This window comes from Gorilla gorilla, chromosome 4, assembly GCF_029281585.2.
Source record: "Gorilla gorilla gorilla isolate KB3781 chromosome 4, NHGRI_mGorGor1-v2.1_pri, whole genome shotgun sequence".
Taxonomy (NCBI): domain Eukaryota; kingdom Metazoa; phylum Chordata; class Mammalia; order Primates; family Hominidae; genus Gorilla; species Gorilla gorilla.
This window is the reverse complement of record NC_073228.2, coordinates 155,709,598-155,731,055: the sequence shown is the minus strand read 5'-3', so window position 1 is coordinate 155,731,055 and position 21,458 is coordinate 155,709,598. Positions and strand designations below refer to the sequence as shown.

Here is a 21,458-nt window from a genome sequence, read left to right as displayed (position 1 = left end):
GACCTGAGAGCAGAGAGGCAGCCAGCAAAGCAACAGGGGTCTCTATCCAGTCCTGAAAAGGAGAGGGCTGAGACTGCCTGTCCTTTATCTGACCTTTTCCAGGACTCTCTTTGAGTCTGTGCAGCAAGAGGAAGGTAAAAGTTGAAACAGAAATGTACAAGGGAGGCCACATGCAGTGGCTTATACCTGTAATCCCAGCACTTCGGGAGGCCAAGGTGGGCAGATTGCTTGAGCCCGGGAGTTCAAGACCAGCCTGGGCAAATGGTGAAATCCTGTCTCTACTTAAAAAAAAAAAAAAAATTGCAGGGCATGGTGGCACATGCTTGTAGTTCCAGCTACTCCTGGAGCAGGGGCTGAGGCAGGAAGATCACCTGAGCCTTAGGAGGTCAAGGCTGCAGTGAGCTGTGATCATGCCACTGCACTCAAGCCTGGGCAACAGGGTGAGGCTCTGTCTCAAAAAAAAAAAAAAAGGAAAAACAAAAAGAAAGAAACGTACAAAGGAAAAGACGAAAGGGAATCCTGATCTAGAGCAGCCCCTCTGGTATTCTACAAAGAGCTAAAACTCAGATGAAAACCTCTAGCTTGTCTGGACACATGTGTGTAAGTGTGTGCACTGGAGCATCTATGGATCTGTGTAGTATGTATGTGGAGGTATATACTGAGGGATCGTGGAATTGTGCAGTGGCATACATAGGCATGTGTATATGTGAAGCTAATTTGAACATGTGTAGACATGTAACTTCAAAGAGAAATGTGTATGATCTATAGGTATGGATATAAGTATGTGTATTTCTGTGTTTATATTTGTACATGTGGAAATCTGTACATATGAATACACATGTATCTGTGAGTTTGCATACATGTAGGAGATGTGAAACTACTTAAGAACGAATGTGCATGGAGTGTATTTTTTCTTTGGGTATTTGTATGTGGATATTTGTGAATATATAAAGAGATATTTAAGTATGTATCCGCATTTGAGTAGGCATGTTTACATGTGTGTACATGCATGTGCACATGAATGTGAATGTGTGTGCATATGAATACAAGTGAATAAGTAAAAGAGTATTTAAATGTACCAGTGTGGGGGTATGACTATACATGTGTGCACATTAAGGGACTTGTATATTGCTGGAATTTGTGTAGAACTGTATATAAGCACAAGAGAGAGAGACAAAGTGAGAGAGAGAGAGACAGTGTGTGTGTTGACATCCTTTGGGCATGAATCCCAGTATTTCCATTATTAGAACATGTGTTCCAGCCTCTCTTGCCAAGGGGCAGGCTAGCTTGGCACAAGACAGGTGCACTGTGGCCAGGACCCCTGCTGATTGATGACAGCCTATGCAACTACAGTCCACAAGTTTGGCCTTATTTGACGTTAAGGGGCAATGGACAGAGATCTGAACCAGGAGTCAGGAGACCAGGGTTTGAGTTCTCACTCTGCCACCATTAATACTTCTGAGATACAGTTCCCCCAGGTACCTGGCCCTAAGAATGGTGTATAGGATCACACAGAGTAATAGGTATGCAAGTCTTTGGTAAATGGTATAGAAATATAAAAGATTATTTACTACTAACTAGTCAGCCAAAGCAAAGACTTTGCATTAGTCCATTTTCACATTGCTAATAAAGACATACCCAAGACTGGGCAATTTACAAAAGAAAAGGTTTAAATGGACTTACAGTTCTACATGGCTAGGGAAGTCTTACAATCATGGTGGAAGGCAAGGAAGAGCAAGTCACATCTTACGTGGATGGCAGCAGGCAAAGAGAGAGCTTGTGCAGGAAAACTCTCCCTTATAGTAAACATCAGATCTCGTGAGACTTACTCACTATCACAAGAACAGCTTGGGAAAGACCTGCCCCCAACGATTCAATTACCTCCCACCAGGTCCCTCCCATAACACACGGAAATTCAAGATGAGATTTCAGTGGGGACACAGCCAAATCATATCATTCTGCTCCTGGCCCCTCCCAAATCTCATGTCCTCACATTTCGAAACCAATCATGCCTTCCCAACAGTCCCCTAAAGGCTTAACTCCTTTCAGCACTAATTCAAAAGTCCACAGTCCATAGTCTCTTCCAAGACAAGGCAAGTCCCTTCCACCTATGAGCCTGTAAAATCAAAAGCAAGTTAGCTGGCCAGGCACAGTGGTTCATGCCTGTAATCCCAACACTTTGGGAGGCCGAGGTGGGCGGATCACTTTAGGTCAGGAGTTCAAGACCAGGCTAGCCAATATGGTGAAACCTCATCTCTACTACAAATACAAAAATTATCCAGACTTAGTGCAAGCCTGTAGTCCCAGCTACTTGGAGGCTGAGGCTGCAGAATTGCTTGAACGCAGAAGGCGGAAGTTGCAGTGAGCCAAGATGGTGCCACTGCACTCCAGCCTGGGCAACAGAGTGAGACTCTGTCTTAAAAAAATACGTAAATAAATAAAATAAAATCTGAAAAAAAAAAAGCAAGTTAGTTACTTCCTAGATACAATGGGGGTACAGGTATTGGATAAATACAGCCATTCTAATGGGAGACATTGGCCAAAACAAAGGGGCTCCAGGCCCCATGCGAGTCTGAAATCCAGTAGGACAGTCAAGTCTTAAAGATCCAAAATGATCTCTTTTGACTCCATGTATCATATGCAGGTCACGCTGATGCAAGAGGTGGGTTCCCATGGTCTTGGGCAGCTATGCCCCTGTGGCTTTGCAGGGTACAGCCTCCCTCCTGGCTGCTTTCATAGGCTAGCGTTGAGTGTCTGTGGCTTTTCCAGGCTCACAGTGCAAGTTGTCAGTGGATCTACCATTCTGGGGTCTGGAGTGTGGTGGCCGTCTTCTCACAGCTCCACTAGGAGGTGCCCAAGTAGGGACTCTGTGTGGGGGCTTCAACCCCACATTTCCCTTCTGCACTGCCCTAGCAGAGGTTCTCCATGAGGGCCCCACCCCTGCAGCAGACTTTTTCTTGGGCATCCAGGTGTTTCCATACACCTTCTGAAATCTAGGCAGAGGTTACCAAACTTCAATTCTTGACTTCTGTGCACCCGCAGGCTCAATGCCACGTGGAAGCTGCCAAGGCTTGGGGCTTCCACCTTCTGAAGAAACAACCCGAGTTGTACTTTGGCACCTTTTAGTCATGGCTGGAGTGGCTGGGACACAGGGCACCAAGTCTCTAGACTGCACACAGCACAGGGACCCTGGGCCTGGCCCACGAAATGATTTTCTCCAAAGCATTTGGGCCTGTGATGGGAGTGGCTGATGTGAAGACCTCTGACATGCTCCGGAGACATTTTCCCCATTGTCTTGGGGATTAACATTTGGCTCCTCATTACTTATGCAAATTTCTTCAGCTGGCTTCAATTTCTCCTCAGAAAATGGGTTTTTCTTCTCTATCACATTGTCAGGCTGCAAATTTTCCAAATTTTTATGCTCTGCTTCCCTTATAAAACGGAGTGCCTTTAACAGCAACCACATAACTTCTTGAATGCTTTGCTGCTTAGAAATTTCTTCCACCAGAACCCTAAATCATCTCTCTGCAGTTCAAATTTCCACAAATCTCTAGGGCAGGGGCAAAATGCTGCCAGTCTCTTTGCTAAAACATAACAAGCGTCACCTCTGCTCCAGTTCCCAACAAGTTCCTCATCTCCATCTGAGACCACCTCAGCCTAGACTTTATTGTCCATATTGCTATCAGCATTTTAGGCAAAGCCATTCAACAAGTCTCTAGGAAGTTCCAAACTTTCCCACATTTTCCTGTCTTCTTCTGAGCCCTCCAAACTGTCCCAACCTCTGCCTGTTACCTAATTTCACATTTTTGGGTATCTTTTCAGCAGTGCCCAAAGTCACTTCCACATTTTCAAGTATCTTTTCAGCATTGCCCCACTTTACTGGTACCAATTTACTGTATTAGTCCATTTTCATGCTGCTGATAAAGATATGCCCGAAACTGGGCATTTACAAAAGAAAGATCTTTGTTGGACTTACAGTTGCATGTGGCTGGGGAGGCCTCACAATCATGGCAGAAAGTGAAAGGCATGTCTCACATGGCAGCAGACAAGAGAAGAACTTGTGCAGGGAAACTCCTCTTTTTAAAACTATCAGATCTTGTGAGCTTATTCACTAACACGAGAATAGCATGGGAAAGACCCGCCCCCATGATTCAATTACTTCCCACCAGGTCCCTCCCATAACACATGGGGATTCAAGATGAGATTTTGGTGGGGACACCAATACCCAAACATAAGGAAATGCCCTTCTGGGTTTTGGAGTTTTTTGTTGTTGTTGTTGTGTTTTTGTCTTTGTTTTTGTTATTTGCTTGTTTTTACTTTTACTGGTCTCTCTTCATTCATTTGTTCTTTCCACTCCATTTATTAATTAATGTCTTACATGTGCTAAATTTGGCATTAGGCTCTAGAGATAGAGTTCTGTTTTAGTCCTATAAGCTAGGCTTTCCTGCATTAACAAATCCCCAAAATCTCAACATCTTCAGACAACAATGATTCATTTATCACTCATCTAAAGTCTGCTGTAGATCTAAGGGCTCTCCAGGACTGCTTTCCCCCAGGTAGTAGCTCAGCATTGCATTTCTGTATCAACACACAATTTCACATTTGCCACACAAGAGAACAATACACTGAAGGGTTGAACACTGGTGTATTAGTGTGTGCTACCATAACAAAGTACCACAGATTGGATGCCTTCAACAACAGAAAATTATTTTGTCACAGTTCTGGAGGTTAGAAGTCCAAGCTCCAGGTGCCACCAGAGTTGGTCTCTAGTGAGGGCCCTTTTCTGGCTTGTAGACAGCTTCTTTTCACTGTGTCCTCAAATGGCTTCTTCTCTGTGCAAAGAGAGAGAGAGAGAGAGAGAGAGAGAGATCTGGCACCTCTTTCTCTCCTTATTAGGACACAAATCCTACTAAATTAGGGCCCCACCCTCATGACCTCATTTAACCTTTATCACCTCCTTAAAGACTCCATCTTCAAATATAGTCACTCTGGGGGTTAGGGCTTCAACATATAAATTTTGGAGGGACACATTCAGTCCATAACAACTGCCAAGTAAATGTGTTCCACCTAGGAGTGACTTCTGCTTGCATGTCACTAACCAAGGGAAGTCACATGGCACTGCCCAAAGAGAAGTATAATCCTCCTATGGTACCAGAAGTAAACAGGAACCAGACATCAGTGAGTAGGAGGTCTCTGCTTTCAAGGAGTCTATTTTAAGGAAAACAAGATAATACCACAGTAGGATGGGTGAGATTACAGAGCTATGCAAGGATGCTGTGGAACACAGAAGTTAATAATAATTCTCTGTAAATTATTAATAATAATTCTCTGAATATGTACATGCCATTGTGTGCTTTTGAGTTATTTTTCTTTTTTCTTTTTTTCTAAACTGATCAGCACCAAATTGAGTGATTTTACTAAAGCAGCAATCTGGTCATGGTACTCCCCATGTTCAAACCTTCCAGGAGAGAACAGTTTCAAGGGATGAACCAAAGGATGAAAGGGTTTCAAAAAAACTGTGTGTGTTCAATAGTGCCAAAAGAGGAAAGAAAAGTCGAGTAGAAAAGAAAGTGTCATCCAGTAGTTTCAGCAACGGGGCATAGGGGAAGGGAGGGCACGTATGTAGAATTAGGGAATGTAATTTCAGGGGCATGAAGAAAGCAAAGGATAAATTGAAACAAAGACAGCATGAAGATAAACCTTTCAAAAAGCTCTACTGTGAAAAGAATGTGAGGTGTTAGTATTGGTGTTTGTCATTTACTGAGCACTTTTTTGAAAGCCAGGTAATTTTGGTTAGTGAATTATGGGAATTATTTCATGTACAACAATCCCATTTTATAGATAAGGAAACTGAGGCTTAGAGAAGCTTGATTCACCCAAATTTTTCCAGCCAATAAATGGCACAGCCAGTTATCATCCCCAGGCTGCCTGACTCCTGAGGCCCTGTTCTTGGCCTACTCCATTTGCTGAGCATAAAGAGGGAAGTGGGAAGTGGCAGAGCCAAGGGCACCAGGGCCATGTAAGGGTATGACCTCATCCTGGTCTTCTGCAGCACGGTTTGGTCAATAAGAAGCTCAGTAGGATTTGTGCAATCCTTGTCTATGGTCATACCACCCTGAACACACCCAATCTCGTCTAATCTCTGAAGCTAAGCAGGGTCAGGCCTGGTTAGTACTTGGATGGGAGGATTTGTCCAGTCCTATAAGAACTTGTGTCACAAGAACGACCTTGGTCATCCATCATTTTGGGTATTTGCAAATAAGACCTCAAGATACAAGAAAACAGCTACCACACAAGGAGATCAAAAGCCCCTTATAGCCAGATGTGGTGGTTCATGGCTCTAATTCTAGCACTCTGGGAGGCTGAGGTAAAAGGATCACTTGAAGCTAAGAGTTCAAGACCAGCCTAGGCAACAAAGTGAAACCCCATCTCTACAAAAAAATTAAAATATCAGCTGGGCATGGTGGCATGCACCTGTAGGCCCAGCTATTCAGGAGGCTCAGGAGAGAGGAGATCACTTGAGCCCAGGAGTTTAAGGATGCAGTGAGCTATGATTGTGCCACTGTACTCCAACCTGGGCAACAAAGCAAGACCCCACCTTTTTTTTTAAAAGCCCTTTATACCCAAACATAAATATTAACACATTGGCTAGGGAGCAGTCATTTAGTCACAAGTCAAAGTCAACCTATCCTGGGATCAGTTGATCAAATGAAGCAGACATTTTAAATCACAAAAATAAAACTTAAATCCATCTACTTTTTTCCCACTTTGTTGCTCTCAGCTCCTAGTTAAAATTGGCATAATCTCTCTCCTGCTTGACAAAACGGCCTCCTAACTGGTCTCCTTCCTTCCCCTCCTCATGCTCCCTATCACTTCCCATAGTTTCTAGAAGGATCATTTTAAACTGCAAATCGGATCACAGAATTATCCTACTTCCTATCCTGCAACAACTTGCAAAGGTTCTTACCACATTCTGTTCCCTCTGCCCAGAAAGATCTTTGCCTGCCTGGCTCCTTCTCACCCTTCAGGTCTCAGCTCAGACATTGCTTCAGGGAGTGCTTCTCCACCTCCCTACCTAAAAATATCCCTCTCTTCCAGTTACTCTCTATCACATCACCATGTTCTATTATCCTCAGAGCAATATCTAAAATTTAAAAGTTCACTTATTTGTTTGTTGCCTTATTGGCTTTTTCATCCAGAATGGGGACCTTGTTTCCCTCAATCACCTCTATATTTCCAGTGCCCACCACACTGCTTAAATCACAAGAACTAGTCAGTATTTGTGGAAAGGTTCTCTAAGCACACCCCCATCTGTTGTCAGAATCCCTGCCATAAACATCATGTCCAAGTACTTTTTGCTTGCACACCTCCAGTGATGGGGAACCTACTACCTCCCAATTTTAGATTCAAGGGGTCATGTGGAGGTTTGTTACATGGATATATTGCATAATGTTGGTATTTGGGTTTCTATTGAACCCATCACCCAAATAGTGAACATAATAACCAATAAGTAATTTATTTATTGGTCTTTCATCTCAAGATGGAACTCAGCGCACTGAGGAGAGCACCCTGATGGTAAAGGGACTGCCCATTTCATCTTTGGGCAGCTCTGAAATCTCCATTTACCCACAGCTTTAGTCCTGACCTAGTGCCACACAGAATCAACCAAATCAACTGACAACCCTTCACATAATTGAGATCGGCTCTCCTTGTCCCTTCCCCAGCCTGGCTTCCTCAACCATTCTCTCTAGTTTTCAGTCCCTTCACCACCAGGGTGCTCTCCTCAAAGTGCATCCAGCACTTGATTTCCATCTTGAGATGAAAGGTGAAGAAATAAACTACCTATAGGGCACTATGTTCACTATTTAGTTGATGGGTTCAAAAGAAGCCCAAGCTCCAGCATTACGCAATATACCCATGTAACAAACCTGCACATATACCCCCTGAATCTAAAATAACAATTTTTAAAAAGAAAAAGAAATAGACCCAGCCCCCACAAGGAGTGTTCCGAGCAGAGCAAAGTGGGGCCATACTTATTCTGGGTTAGTGAATTTCAAAGCATTGTTTTTAATAGCAGTCCCACCTTAGTTCAATTTTTAAGGTAAAGCTTTTTTTTTTTTGAGACAAAGTGTCACTCTGTCACCCAGGTTGGAGTGCAGTGGCGTGATCTCAATCTCAGCTCACTGCAACCTCCACCTCCCAGGTTCAAGCCATTCTTTTGCCTCAGCCTCCTGAGTAGCTGGGATTACAGGTGTGTGCCACCACATCCGGCTAATTTTTGTATTTTTAGTAGAGATGGGGTTTCACCATATTGGCCAGGCTGGTCTCAAATTCCTGACCTCAAGCTATCCACCCCGTCAGCCTCCCAAAGTGCTGGGATTATAGGCACGAGCCACCGCGCCTGGCTGTAAGGTAAATCTGATGTAGCACTTTAATAAACAGATTTCTTAAATGGGTGGTTCTGGTTGAACTGGAGAGGGAAACAAGAATCTCATTCTCTTGACCTCTCTCTCAACCTCTGCCTCCCCCAGGAAGCCCTTGGAAAACTTTCTCTAGGCCCTAAAATCCATTTCTACCCATTCCACCTCAAAGACCTTTCCATTTCGGGAACCATGTCACAATGTTCACTTGCAGTATGCTTACGGACAGCAGCACCCTGGAACATTTTTTTAAAGTGCATTAGTAATATATGAAAACAAGCTTTTGTAATTAGTTCAATAAAAAAGAAAAAGAGAATGAGAAATAAGAATGCCCCTGCTTTGCCCTCCCCTCCAATTCCCTTTGTCCCATCCTGAGTTAATAAAATTTAGTGGACACCATACTAGTCCCCTTTCCTTGATTGTTCATACATTTAGGTACATATACATGTCTTTGTATAAGTAGGATTGTGCAATACAATTTGCTTTTTCCACTCCACCACAGCTTGACGCCTCTCTCGACATGGCTACATATAGATCTACCTTATTCTTTTTAACTCTCTACACATTCCCAAATTTGGAAACATGGGAGAACAAATATATTGTTTATTATTAGATTAAATGTATGACAAAATTATACTAACTATGTTTCCAGGCTTTATAGCCTCCTGGTAAAATTCCATGGTATGGAGACACCATCATTTCACAGTATTTAACCACTTTTCTCTTGACATGCTTTTAGGTTTTTTCAGCTTTACACTATTACAAACAATGCTACAATGAGCATTCTTGTGCATAACCCTCTGTGTGCATTTCTTTAGGATATATTCCAGAAGCAGAATTGCTTTAATGAAAGAATATTCACTTTTTTAAAAGTATTTTGCCCAATTCCCTTCCAAAAAAAGCTTCAATAATTTACATTCCCTACAATAGTGTTTATTTCTCTTCATCCTTGCCAACCCAAGGTATTATCAAGCTTTTTTATTTTCACCAAATGGGACTTTCAAAATGGTACTTCATTGTCATTTTCAATTTGCACTTCAGATTCCTAGTGAATCCGAGCATCTTTTAATATGTTGACTGGGCATTTTGAATAATATTATAGGTTTCTTTTTTTATATGCATCTCCTAAATCCATTTGGAGTTTAATTTTATATGAAGAATTTGGTGGTGGCTTAACTCTATTTTTCTCTGATTGAGTTTCTATTATTCCAACACCATTTCTTAAACAGTCACTGTTTTTCTACTAATTTGAAATGCTATCTTTTTCATAAACTAAATCCCCATGTATACATTTCTAGTCTCTAGTCTCAGTTTATTGCTCCATTGCTCTATCTGTTTCTATACCAATACCACACTGCTTTAATTTCTATGACTCATTATATTTCTATGTCTGGTAGAGAAAGCCGTCTGTTGTTCTTCATTTACAAGTTTTTCTTAACGCTTTCAGCCCTTTCTTTCTTCCATGTGAACTTTAGAATCAGTTTATTGAGGCCTATAAAAATCGTCTCACGCCCGGGCGCAGTGGTTCACGCCTGTAATCCCGGCACTTTGGGAGGCCAAGGCAGGCAGATCACGAAGTCAGGAGGTTGAGACCATCCTGACTAACACAGTGAAACCCCGTCTCTACTAAAAATACAAAAAAAAAAAATTAGCCGGGCGTGGTGGCGGGCGCCTGTAGTCCCAGCTGCTCGGGAGGCTGAGGCAGGAGAATGGCATGAACCCAGGAGGCGGAGCTTGCAGTGAGCCGAGATCGCGCCACTGCACTCCAGCCTGGGCGACAGAGCGAGACTCTATCTCAAAAAAAAGAAGAAAAAAAAAAGCCTCTCAGGTTTTGATTAGGATTGCATTAAGTTTAAAGATTAATTTGGGAATAAAGTACATCTTTACAATATTTTATAAGTATAGCACATCTCTCCAATTATACAGGTATTCCTTTATGCCTTTCAGTAAAGTTTTTGATGTTTTTTTAATATATACAACTCACATATTTCATGTTAGGTTTATTCATAGGTATTTTGTGGGGTTGGTTGCTATTATGGATGAGATCTTTTGTTGTTGTTCCTTTTTCCATTACACTTTTGTCTCTCTACACAGCTTATGCTAGGTCCCTTCTTATCTTCTTGGGTCTGGGGGATCCAAGAGAAAGTCTATTCACCGTTATCCAATTAGATATGGTGCCACACTCAACAAAGCTTTAGTAAACAAAAGACTAAGAGAGGGCCAAGGAGAAAGCCCTCAGAAATGCCATTAGAGTCTATCAGGAGCAGACCATGGGGTGATGAGCAGTCTTGGTACCATCTGCTGGATGATTCTCTCCCAGTACACCAGGGGAGGTGTCACAGCAGTGAACTTATGACTGCCCAGAGCGTGATTCTTCATCAGATCAAATTCCAGAAGGCTGACTCATGACCATCAAACCCACGAATGACTGAAGTGGGGAAATCAAACTGCCAAATTGTTCCAATTTACAGTAAGACTTTCTATTGTAATAATAAGAATGCCATGTCCACCAGGAGTGTGCTCCCTTGCCAAGCAAAAGTTGCTTTTAACATAACTGGAATTGGAGAAAAGAGAGGTAGACAGTCTTGAGGGAAATTTCATCCAGGCCAGAGAGAGTTCTAAGAAACCATCTTTGCATCACCACACAGAAGCCCTCCTTCTAATGACAAGAAAGTTGGTGTTTCCACAAATATAGTGATGGAGTATGCTAGATTACCAATTGCCAAATTCCTCCTACTTGAACGGCCCTTTCTTATGCTACAGAATGAATGTCCCACATATGTTTACAAAACAGTCCCCAAAACAAGATGTAATACAATAAATTAGGGTTCTTCTCATTACATTACAAGCACATGCCCATCCTAAGTCATTGAGATTACACATAGATCATTCAGATTGATGCCAGGCCTCAGATTTGAACATGCAAATCCCTCCATTGCATATTCATTTCCATTGTTTGTTTTTTAACTCTCAGAGGGTGACCTTAATTTCCATATTTCCAAGTTTGTTAGTGGCATGTCTCACCATTGTGCCCTGCACTGCCAACACTATCAGCTTTCCTCTTTCCAGGTTAACATCCACCCTTCCTTCCTTCCATTTGCACCCTTTGGCAACCAGTTATAAATCTACTTCATTGCTCAATGTCCCAGTCCAAAATTCTTCGCCTGATACTGATTATAAGGTTATTTATGCACCAACCTGTCACATGGGCTCAGTGGGTCCCCAGTATACTACGTCTACTATATTTCCTTGATCTACCCAATAGATAGTCTAACATATTGTATTTAATATTTAATAAAAAGTTTAAATATATGTTTAAAATATTTAATAATTTTTAATAAATATTTACTTTTAAAATATTTTAAATAGATGTTTTAAAATAAATTGAACTTGGTTTAAAATTTTTTTTAAATGGGAAGATACAGCCTATAATTGTCAAAAGAGTGTGAAATTGGGAACCAGAAGTCCTGGATTCATATCTCTGTTCCTAGCACCTACTAGCTATGTGATCTTGGGCAAGAAACTTAACCTCCATTTAACCACTCTAAATTTTGGTTTCCTCTCCAGTGAAATAAGTGTAATAATGCCCAGTATGCTAGGTTGATGAAAAGGTTTTTTTTGTTGTTGTTGTTTTGTTTTTGTTTTGTTTTTGTTTTTGTTTTTTGAGGTGGAGTCTCGCTCTGTCGCCCCAGCTGGAGTGCAGTAGCACAATCTCAGCTCACTGCAACCACCACCTTCCAGGTTCAAGCAGTTCTCCCCCCTCAGCCTCACAGGTAGCTGGGATTACCAGCGCTTGCCACCAACTCCAGGCTAATTTTTGTATTTTTAGTAGAGACGGGGTTTCGCCATGTTGGCCAGGCTGATCTCAAACTCCTGACCTCAGGTGATCTACCCACCTCGGCCTCCCAAAGTGCTGGGATAACAGGCATGAGCCACCACACCCAACCAAAAAGTTTAGCAATATGATACATAGAAAGTTCTATGTGGTGGCTCATGCCTGTAATCCCAGCACTTTTGGACGCCAAGGTGGGTGGATCACTTGAGGCCAGGAGTTTGAGACCAGCCTGGCCAACATGGTGAAACCGTGTCTCTACTAACAATACAAAAATTAGCCGGGCATGGTGGTAGGTGCCTATAATCCCAGCTACTCAGGGGGCTAGGGCAGGAGAATCCCTTGAACCTGGGAGGTGGAGGTTGCAGTGAGCAGAGATCGCACCACTGCACTCCAGCCTGAGTGACAGAACGAGACTCCATCTCGGAAAAAAAGAAAAAAATTTAGCAAATGTCAGACATCCAATACACCCAATAAACAGAACTGCTATTCACATTTTTATGTAATTATTAAATTCACATTGATCTTTAGTGATCCCCTAAAGACAAACAAAGATGCTAAGCTCCACTGGTCCAAACCATCTACAGTTCTTTACAACAAATGTAGCTCTGATTGTGTGATATCTAAATGAGAATGCACCAGGCAGCATGGTGACTTAGGAGAAATTCAAGACACAAAGCATCTGGGGCCAAGCAGGCAATAGACAGGGATCTGGGCAGTCCACAAGCACTGGACTTGAGTATAGAGCAGACAGCAGATCAAATCCATGGCTCGAGGCAGAAATAAAGCACTAGCAGACTGCTAAATCTAGGGCAGAAGCTTTCTGTCCTTTGCCCTTTTCAATACTTCCTGTTAGTTGTGGGCATCTAAAAACCCACAGGTACGTCATAGCAGCCAGAGGCAGTACCTAATGACATTGAGGTGTCATCAAACTGTCACTCAATTCATATCTGGGATATCATGGGTAGTGTAGTCTACTGGTTAAACGCTTGGGCTCTGACATTAACGTCCTGGGTTCAAATCCCACCTTTGTCACTTACTAGTTATGCAGTGTCATGAGTGTAACATTAACCTCTCTGTACCTCGATTTCCCTGCAAAATGAGAATAACAATAAAACCTACCTCACAGGGTTATTGTGAAGATAAAAAATAACACACATAAAGGTCTTAACACAGTTTCTTGCATGTGGTGAAGTCTCAGAATATTAGTATTATTTGCATTGTTATTATTAATTCTGAATTTACCAGTAACTAGCAGCAGGAACTTGAGCTTTTAGAGCTTTAGTTTTCACATCTGTCCAACAGGATTCCTGCATGCAGGTTCCACCTTAGTCAATTGAATTGCTGTGTGCCCCTGAGGGAGACTCCCTTTCTGTAAAATGAGAGAGTTGAGACAGAAGTCTCCAGGGTTCTTTCTAGCTGTAATATTTGATGATGAAAATGATGATGATAAGAATGATGATTCTCTCATCTAGCTCCAATCTCCATTCCTGCTATCTTAGTTTAGAACCTTTATTACCACCCAACTGGATTGTCACAACAGCCTTAAAGCAGGTCTTTCTGTACCTGTTTTCTCCTGCTTCCAATTGTCTACAGTGGTTCCTGCCATACTGATCTTCCTGAAATCAAACTGTGACATTACCCCACTGCTTAAGTCTTCAATGGTGCTAAATTGGCTAGCAAATAAAATCCAAATACCTTGGTTTGGCAGTTAAGGATATCCACAGTCAAATTAATTCATTTTGCAGCCTTATCACAGCAGAGTAGTTAAGAGCCTGAACTTTATGTAATCAGACAAACCAGGTTTGAACTCCAGCCCCACTCTTTCCTAACTGTGTAAATCCAGAAAAAGCACTTAATCTCCCTGCACTTTCTTCATCTATAAAATTAGGTTGAAAATGCCCAAGTCATAGGATTGTTTTAAAGATAAAATAAGCTGACATGTATGGCATGCTTAAGACATAATGCCTGTTGTATAGTAGGGCCTCAATAAGGGGCAATTATTATTATTTATGCTGCTAATGGTTGAGCTAAACTGAACTGTTTGAATGCCCCTGCCTACACATCTCTGCTTGTGCTATTCCTTCCACATGAGATTCCTTTTACCCCCAATTATACATATTCTAATTCCAAATACTCTGAGGCTGCAGCCCTAGTCTTAATGTCTTACCCTTATCTCAAAGATGTGAGACATATAGGCTTAGAGTATATCGCTGGCCTTGTTCCAGGTGAAACCAGATACTGTTCACATCTCAGAACAATCCTAGATCTAGAGATGCTAACTTCTGGAGGATGGAACAAACTGAAAGGGGCCACCTCAAATGCTACCTTCTCCTGAAAAGCTTTTCCAGATTTGCCCAACTTGGCTGGAAATCATCTCTAATGGCAATTTGTTAAAAGTATTTATTTATTTATATTTATGTATGTATTTATTTTTGAGACAGGGTCTTGCTCTGTTACCCAGGCTAGAGTGCAGTGGCACAATCATGGCTCACTACAGCCTCAACCTCATGGGCTCAATTGATCCTCCCACCTCAGCCTCCCAAGTAGCTGGGACTACAGGCGTGCACCACCATGCCCAGCTAATTTTTTTATTTTTACTTTTTTTGTACAGATGGAGTTTTCCACATTGCCCAGGCTTGTCTCAAACTCCTGGGCTCAAGCAATCTGCCCATTTTGGCCTCCCAAAGTGCTGGGATTACAGGCGTGAGCCACCGCGTGCAGCCTGTTAGAACTTCTTATGACCCTCTCACTTTCAATTTTGTGTGGTAGATATTTGTGTCCATGCCTTATCTTGCTTACTAGATAAACTGATTTCTTTAAGTATACAAATGAAGACCCTGTGCCTCCACCGTCAACTGTACTCCCAATCAGCCTCATAAATGTTAATAGAGTTGGATTGAGTTTCGAGATAAGATATCCCCTTGGGAGCTGGAATGATAAGACTTTAAAAGGTATAAGAATCTGGTTCTTTTGTTTACCTCTTGATGCAATGTCTCTTGGTTCTGACTGCAATGGGCCCACCTCTTGCATTCCACATACCCTTCCCACCAACACTCTTGCACAAGCTCTTAGCTCTATCCTACTAAAACACTTCATGCTTCCTACTTCATCACAATACTGAGTTTAGAGGAGTTTATTAGTAGAGGTTAGAATCTGAAATGAGGCACAGTGGGGGTAGAGGTGGGGGACAGATCCAACTTCAGGTGGTGCATAGGAAGCCCTCAATGTCTGTGGAATGAATGAATGAACAAATGAATGAGTTAATGCTCTACCTTGGTCTCATAAGCAGGGCAGCTAGTTGCCCAGTCACTAGAAATTAGATCATCAAGGAATCTGAGAGGCAGGATGGGTGAGTTGATGCTGAACACTGTTGAATCAGAGCTCTGGAAATCCCTCCCGCTTCAGGTTTGTGGGCTACCCTTGAGAGTTTGAGACCTAGAAGCCAGCTCTCAGAGGTGGAACCTCAGGTTCTAGGGTGGAGAATTCAACTGCTGCTCCTCCAGTCCCTGAACTTGAACATGGCCCCCAGCATGTCGAACACCAACCAGCATACGTATAGCTATGGCCAAATAAGCAAAACAGCCTTTAGCTTTCGGCCTATTACACCAATTACATTGATCTCTTCTGAACTGCATTTCTCACTGCTGTTTGCCAACTTAAGGGAGGAAATCAATGGCAGCAACTTGTTTGGGTAGCGGCTGCTAGGGCAGGCGCTGCCAGTAGGAGTCAAGCTACCTGAGGACACCAAGGTACATTCTCCGTCTCTCGCTCTAACTTTTCATTAGTCATTTCATGATGAGAGACTCATTATGAAATACAAAGAGATGGGTTTTATTTTGTTTTTCTTCTTTTAGATGATGTACGTCTAAAACATAAATTTTTTACTGACAACTTGCATTGCTTCTGAAATAACAGTAAAACATTTTTAAATATTAGTAATAAAATACAAATGTAATAATGTCCATCTTTACTTAAAATTCTTCAATCGCTCCACATTATTATTAGGAAAAAGTTCAAATTTCTCAGTACAGCTTGCAAGACCCTGCACGTGTCCTCCCACTCCTCTATTCTTTCACTTGCTATTCTTTCCAAAGTGCCACACTCTTGCTTTACCTCTAGGCCTTCACATATGCACTTCCAACTGCCCAAAATGCTTTCTCTCTTTGGCTCAACCATATTTGGTCTCACCTTAAATATCACTTCTACCTGGAGACTTCCCTGATCACCACCCCCAAGTCCAGATGGGAACCTGTCTTCTATATTCCCTAGCACCCTGCGTTTAACCCCTATCAGAGCCCTTTCCTCAGTATGGTGTAAACATTACACTGGAGGCTCTGGAGCTGAATAAATATATCTTTCTTGTTCTCAGTGGATTCCTCAGTGCCTAGAATAGTATCTGGCACTTAAGAGAGCTCAGTTAAATGTTGGAAAAAATAAAACTAACAACAATTAGCTGTTAGATTTGGAAAAGTTCTTAGAGACCATCTAGCCTAACTTCTTTTAACAGTGAGGCTCAGAGAAGCAGAGCCAAGTTCTAATTCCAGATTCTTTACTGAATTGTTGTGTGATCTTAGGAAATACCTTTCCCCTCTGGGTCTCAGTCTTTCCAGATATAAAATAAGAAAAGTCCATTCTGTTCCAGCTTTTTCTGACTTTACCTCCTCTTCCTTCTTATAGGTACTAGGTAGCTCATAGGTGCACTGACTAAGTGACTAGGTGAGATGGTGCAGTGAAAATATAAGGTCTGGTTCATCCACTAAGATTGCTCCCAATCAAGCTGAGGACATAAGACATACACAGTGAAGAAGTGCTCAATTAAACATTCCAGGTGATTCGGTCTTGCTAGGAGATCGAAAAGGAAGAGGTCAGGGAAGCCTGAGGCATCAAGTCTCCTGCAGGAGATAAGCCTTAAGCTGAGAAGGCAGAATTTGCCTGAGCAATGAGGCTGACAGAAAGTGTCCCTCACACAGGATTGGCTGTCCACACCATGTGACGCAAATCACAAGTGCTCACTAGAGGCTCAGGCTGATGCTGATTGCAGTCCTAGCTCTGCCACTCACTGGCCCTGTTCCTGGGACACATTTCTCAGCCTTTCCAAACCTGTTTTCTTACCCTCACTATGGGAATCTGAATGTCTAGCTTGCAGGGGTTTTGTGAGGATAAAATGTATGTGACAGTGTCTAGAACGGCGCCTGCTGCCTAACAGACCATTTTAAGAAATGCCACTTTCTTTTCTTCCTGCTAGCCACATAAATGGACTTGACATGTCACTGGCAAGAACATCAAAAGTGCAGCTGGGGCTTGGGGACTGAAGGCTTTTTCTGCCCAACCATTCATAGTCTGTTCACTCTGATGTGACTTGCCCAATGCCTCATCATAACACACACACACACACACACACATGCACACTTCATGCAAAATCCAAGGGAGAAGGAGAAGGAGAGACTATTTCCAATCCCCTGATCAGATGGGACCAGATTGGGAGTTATCCATTACCATCAACAGGACAAAGAGCCAACACTCAGGCCAGGCCTGAAGTTCTTCCACCACCATGGGACTTATAAGATATGAGATTATGAGGCCAAATGTCACTTTCTATGGGGCTGGAGGGAGAGGCTGCAATTAAATTATAGAACAATCCTATAAAATATCTTGGAACATTTTATGAAGCTATTGATATTTCTATAGGCAAACAGACCGAGGCATGAGCTGTAGGAGGAATTGAGCAGGGGTGAGGGTGAGAGTGGGGAGGAAGGTTGTTTGTTTTAGTTTATCCCTGCTGATAACAGATCAAGACTGATGAGGATTTATAAGCAGCATTCCAAAAGAAAATATTGCATGACCTCGTTTATCCAGCACCCTCGGGAAAGAGCAATAGCAGGTCCTCATGTATGGAGATTATTCCTTGGAGGAAAGCATTTAAAGTTGGACTTGAACTGAGGATATTAATCATTTGGGGAACTATAGACCCTTTGGGAGATCCAACATAGAGAGCTATGCCCTTCCTGCTTGGGAAACACAAATATACCCTAAACTCTACTTGTGTCATGATATTCATGAACTCCAGGTTTACAATGTCTCTGTAACAAAATTTAAAACTTTCTTTTTTGTTTTGTTTGTTTGTTTGTGACAGGGTCTCACTCTGTCACCCAGGCTGGAGTGCAGTGGCATGATCATGGTTCACTGCAGCCTGGACCTCCCTGGGTTCAGGTGATCCTCCTACCTCAGCCTCCTGAGTAGCTGGGACTACAGGCTACTGTACAGGCCATCACATGTGCCATCACACCCCGCTACCTTCTGTACTTTCTGGTAGAAATGAGGTATCATCATGTTGACCAGGCTAGTCTCAAACTCCTGGGCTCAAGAAATCCTCCCACCTTGGCCTCCCAACATGCTGGGATTACAGGCATGAGCCATCGCTCCTGACTGAAAACTTTCTTAATGGAAATATTTCTTAACTGCCTGACCCAGTTTTCTGCTATTGAGATCTACCCATACCATAATAGCTCCTCACGTTGTGAATAGAAACTGAATGGACTCTCAGTTCCTCTAGGATCAGCTGAGGCAATTGAGCAAACTCTCAGCTAGGAGTCAGAACACTTGAGTTCTAGAATCAGCTCTGGCCCTACATTTTCAGAGTGACATTGAGCCAGTCTCAATTCTCCCTGGACTTCAGTCTCTTTATCTGGACAAAAAAAATGTGGGAGGTGGGGACGGAGTTTTGACTAGAACAGCCATTCCTAACCTATATTCTATAGAAGATACTCATCATGCACAAATATAAGAATTCCATGGCCAAAATAAACCATATTCTATTCCCTTCTTGAGATGCACACAACTCATCAGCATATTAAGGTCTCTGAGAAGTCCTGCAATAAAGAAGCCTATTGTATTTCATCCGGTCTAACATTTCCCTAATTGATTTGGCTCCTGAATTTTTCTTTCAGTGGAATAACTACACTGCAGTACCATCAGAGAAACATTAACTAAGCATTGAGTTTAGAAGCCAGTAAGATATCAGATTAGTAGATTGCAAAAATTTTCTCCCATTCTGTAGGTTGCCTGTTCACTCTGATGGTAGTTTCTTTTGCTGTGCAGAAGCTCTTTAGTTTAATTAGATCCCATTTGTCAATTTTGTTGCCATTGCTTTTGGTGTTTTAGACATGAAGTCCTTGCCCATGCCTATGGCCTGAATGGTATTGCCTAGGTTTTCTTCTAGGGTTTTAATGGTTTTAGGTCTAACATTTAAGTCTTTAATCCATCTTGAATTAATTTTTGTATAAGGTGTAAGGAAGGGATCCAGTTTCAGCTTTCTATATATGGCTAGCCAGTTTTCCCAGCACCATTTATTAAATAGGGAATCCTTTCCCCATTGCTTGTTTTTCTCAGGTTTCTCAAAGATCAGATGGTTGTAGATGTGTGGTACTACTTCTGAGGGCTCTGTTCTGTTCCATTGGTCTATATCTCTGTTTTGGTACCAGTACAATGTTGTTTTGGTTATTGTCGTCTTATAGTATAGTTTGAAGTCAGGTAGCATGATGCCTCCAGCTTTGTTCTTTTGGCTTAGGATTGACTTGGCAATGTGGGCTCTTTTTTGGTTCCATATGAACATTAAAGTAGTTTTTTCCAGTTCTGTGAAGAAAGTCATTGGTAGCTTGATGGGAATGACATTGAATCTATAAATTACCTTGGGCAGTATGGTCATTTTCATGATATTGATTCTTCCTATCCATGAGCATGGAATGTTCTTCCATTTGTTTGTATCCTCTTTTATTTCGCTGAGCAGTGGTATGTAGTTCTCCTTCAAGAGGTCCTTCACATCCCTTGTAAGTTGGATTCCTAGGTATTTTATTCTCTTTGAAGCAATTGTGAATGGGAGTTCACTCATGATTTGGCTCTCTGTTTGTCTGACAAAGGGCTAATATCCAGAATCTACAAAGAACTCAAACAAATTTACAAGCAAAAAAACAAACAACCCCATCAAAAAGTGGGTGAACAGACAATTCTCAAAAGAAGACATTTATGCAGCCAACAGACACATGAAAAAATGCTCATCATCACTGGCCATCAGAGAAATGCAAATCAAAACCACAATGAGATACCATCTCACACCAGTTAGAATGGCAATCATTAAAAAGTCAGGAAACAACAGGTGCTGGAGAGGATGTGGAGAAATAGGAACACTTTTACACTGTTGGTGGGACTGTAAACTAGTTCAACCATTGTGGAAGACAGTATGGCGATTCCTCAAGGATCTAGAACTAGAAATACCATTTGACCCAGCCATCCCATTACTGGGTATATACCCAAAGGATTATAAATCATGCTGCTATAAAGACACATGCACACGTATGTTTATTGTGGCATTATTCACAATAGCAAAGGCTTGGAACCAACCCAAATGTCCATCAATGATAGACTGGATTAAGAAAATGTGGCAGATATACACCATGGAATACTATGCAGCCATAAAAAAGGATGAGTGCATGTCCTTTATAGGGGCATGGATAAAGCTGGAAACCATCATTCTCAGCAAACTATTGCAAGGACAAAAAACCAAACACCGCATGTTCTCACTCATAGGTGGGAACTGAACAATGAGAACACTTGGACACAGAAAGGGGAACATCACACACCAGGGCCTGTCGTGGGGTGAGGGGAGGGGGGAGGGATAGCACTAGGAGATATACCTAATGTAAATGACGAGTTAATGGGTGCAGCACACCAACATGGCACATGTATACATATGTAACAAACCTGCACGTTGTGCACATGTACCCTAGAACTTAAAGTATAATAAATAATAAAAAAAAGAAGCTAGTAAGATGTGACTCCATGACATCTATTAAACCTTTCCAAACAAATCAACATATGTCACAGTAAGTTATAGAAGGCTGGTATTAAAAGCGAATGGGATGAACCCTAGGACCAGCAGGAACACTACAGAATTCTTCCGCCCATCCCTCCTTCACTTCTTGAGAATTAATTGTTCTCTTTAGGCAGAATAGTTTGAATGCTCAGACATCAGCTTTGATTTTTTCCTTTCATTCCTTCAATTTGTCTAGACCAGTGACTCTCAAATCTTAGTGTGCCTAAGAAGTACTGTAGTATTGGGGTTGAGGGTAAAAGGGGGACTTCAATTTATCTGCAATGTATTTTTTCTCTTATTTAAAAAAAAGAAGCAAATATGACAAAATATTAAC

At 42.0% G+C, this 21,458-nt stretch overlaps 1 protein-coding gene across 2 annotated transcripts in view; it reads left to right on the top strand.

Annotated features, from left to right (window-relative positions):
• Window positions 1-21,458, top strand: part of GLRA1 (glycine receptor alpha 1) — a 108,583-nt gene that overhangs the window by 49,432 nt on the left and 37,693 nt on the right. The window lies entirely within an intron of this gene.